At 45.3% G+C, this 2,983-nt stretch overlaps 1 long non-coding RNA gene across 1 annotated transcript; it reads right to left on the bottom strand.

Annotated features, from left to right (window-relative positions):
• Positions 1 to 302: 302 nt before the first annotated feature.
• Positions 303 to 2,103, bottom strand: LOC122430097. Its single transcript, XR_006266230.1, has 3 exons — positions 1,988 to 2,103; positions 1,699 to 1,829; positions 303 to 721 (listed from the first exon to the last, which is right to left on the bottom strand). It is a non-coding gene; the product is annotated as an uncharacterized LOC122430097 (long non-coding RNA).
• Between the last annotated feature and the right edge of the window lie 880 nt (positions 2,104 to 2,983).

Below are 2,983 nucleotides of genomic sequence, written 5' to 3'. Positions count from 1 at the left end.
GGGAAAAAAACTGAGGCTGAGTTGTAAGATAATGAAACTGTGATGATCATAAGGCCTCTGTCATAGAACTGAGGACACAGTGAGAATATATGTGTAAGAAGTCTAATCCCAAAGCTGATATCATGCCCGTCTCTCTAGAGAAAGGAAAGGAATACTGACACCCTGCTGTCCCTGAAGAAATTGACTAACAGAGAAATTCCCCGGCATCCCTTGATAGGTCAGTCAACCTTGACTAGCCAGCGTCTCCTGGTTAATCTTTCTGGTTCAATGCTCAGAAGAATACAGCACCCTGAAGGATTTTGAAAGGATTTTTTATGCCAGTGATGATCTCAAGTTACAGAATTTTATTCCAAAGGAAAAAAAAAAAAAAAAACTTCTCCTGGGCTTCTGATGCAGGGCAGTGTCTTGAAGAAGATAAGGTGCCCCTCCCAACTTTGTCTCTAAAATAATGTAGACTTTTGCTGCAGCTCAAAGGAGGAACTAACTGCAGGGAGCTGTGGGACTGGTTACAGAAATGACCAGGTGTTAAGCAGCTTAAGAGCAGCAGCGCCTTCTGGGGACACGCAGGGGAGATGCAGTGAAGTGACTGGTACTGCAGCCTGGGAAAGGACCTCCTCAGGCTGAGGTCTGCCCTCTCGTGGCTGCAGATGCTAACTTCTCTCCGCTTGTTTCTCTCCCACAGGAGGGAGAACTTTGAGCGCCAAGTAACTCAAGAAGTTATCTAGGGAAGCAGAAACAAGAAACAGTTCAGACAGCACAGGTCGTTGAGCTGTGGGTGAGAGACTGGATTTCTACGTCTGTGGATGCCTCTCCTCTGAGCGAGTGCTTCTCTAGAAATTAGGAAAATAAGGCTAATAACAAAAAGCAAACATGCATTTGAGTTAAAGGATTGACTTTCATTCTATTATTTTCGTTCTGCTGAATTTGGAGTGCTTCATGAAATGATGATGGTAAATGGTAATTTAGTGTCCCCTGTCATCTCCCAAATGGCTTCAAAATTTTGACTCATTTGTTACATCTCTCCTTCCAGGAACCATTGTTCCAACCCACCTTTCAAATTCATAATCACAGAATGGTTTTCAGTTGGAATAGATATACATGGTCCTCATTTACCAGGAAAATCAGGTATTCTCTCCATGATACAGATTTAAGACCTAAGCAGGATCTGTTCCCTTAATCCAGTGCTTTGCACATAACAGGAATCCAGTAGAGAATGCTGAAAAGAATGAGGGTCTTAGGGGATAAGCAGGGCCTGGAACCCAGATATTCTGCCACCTAATGTGGTGTCCCTTTCACTACACCAGGATCATACGGTTTCTGGTGAGACGTAGGCAATCCACTTGACTGAAACACTGGTAGGTTTTCATAACAGGAAGGGGTTGGTCAGGGCCAGGAATGGCAGGAGAGACAGACCTTAAATAATTACCTAAATAATTATCTTCTTACAGTTAACTGTGTTAGGAAGAGAAAGTACAAGGCATTGTCAGAGTAAATGACTGGTGACTGGACCAATAGGAAAGGCCTCTCTAAGAGGTGACCCTTGAGCTGAGCCTGAAGGATGAGTGTGTGTGTGTGTGTGTTTGTGTGTGTAGTTGCTCAGTCATGTCTGACTCTTTGTGACCCCATGGACTGCAGCCCACCAGGCTCCTCTGTCCCTGGGGATCTACCAGGCAAGAATACTGGAGTGGGTTGCCATACCTTCCTCCAGGGCATCTTCCCAACCCAGGGATCGAACCCAGGTTTCCCACATTGCAGGCAGATTCTTTACCATCTGAGCCACCAGCGAAGCCCGAAGGATGATTAGAACTCAACAGACATAGACGTGTGTGCTATGGATTTAGAGCCAGGAAAGAAAGGGATCGGTTAAAGTGGTGCTCCAGCCAGAGGAACCATCCCAGCAAGGTCCTGGGCACTTTGCCCCCCACCCTCAGGCCCTTTTTTTTTTTTTTTCTGAATGTGGACTTTGTCCTTGCTTGAAATTCCCCACCTGGAGGCCATCTGCTCATCTCTCAGGATTCAGTTCAAGCCTCTTCCCCTCTGAAGCTTTCCTGGACTCTGGGAAACATTAGACACTCTGGCCACCGTGTGCCTTGCTCATTCCTGGCACGTCATAGGAACTTGTGAAATCTTCACTGAGTATCTAGTAAATAAGTATAACAGCACATTATTCAGTAACTTTTTGTAAATGGTTAGCCCATCTGCAGACTCTGAGCCTGCTGGAAGCATCCACCCAGTGCTGGATCTGCAGTCCTTTTTAATGTTTGTTAAATGAATGTATGAGGTTAAGGCACTGGGGCTGTGATAACAGAAACCTTGGAATTGAAGTTTCAGCGTCAAGTGAGGTGAAATCATGGAAGGCCTTAACTGTTGTTTGAAGGAGGCTGGACCTTGAATAGGATGTGGGGAGACACAGAGAGTGTCTGAGCAAGACCCTGGCTGTTTGGATTTATGCTTTATGAAGGTAACTGTCAGCAGACTGCACACAGGCAAAAGTAGGGGGAAATTGGAGAGATGGAAGCCAGGTGGGAAGTCCCCTAGATGAGTGGGAGTAGAAAGGGACAGGAGCGAGGAGACCCGGGAAGGGAGAAATGGCCACATCAGGACCTGAGAACTGATTTCCTGTGGGAGAGTCACTCCGGGGCCTCCACCACGAGAGGCTTTCTATAACGTCTCCCAGGAAATCCCCAGAGGAACACGAATTTTCTAGTTAGGTAATTAAGAAATTGTATGTTCTCTAGAGAATAGTTGAATGCCCTAAGTAATTTCTCCAATTTTGATTTAGCAAAAGGGTGAAGAAGTTATGCAATATATATATATATATATTGGCTACTGCCCACTAGATAACCATGTAATAGCATCCCAGCAACATCAGTAGCCTAAATGACTTCTGGAAGCTTCATCGTATCATCTCCTAGCTTCTGGCTTCCCTTTGATCACTAGAGTTAATGTTTCATTTTTATTGCTCCATCCCCCTGCAGCTTTA

The sequence above is a fragment of the Cervus canadensis genome, chromosome 28, assembly GCF_019320065.1.
Source record: "Cervus canadensis isolate Bull #8, Minnesota chromosome 28, ASM1932006v1, whole genome shotgun sequence".
In the NCBI taxonomy this organism is placed as follows: Eukaryota; Metazoa; Chordata; class Mammalia; order Artiodactyla; family Cervidae; genus Cervus; species Cervus canadensis.
The sequence above is the reverse complement of the archived record's forward strand: the minus strand, read 5'-3'. Positions and strand labels throughout refer to the sequence as shown.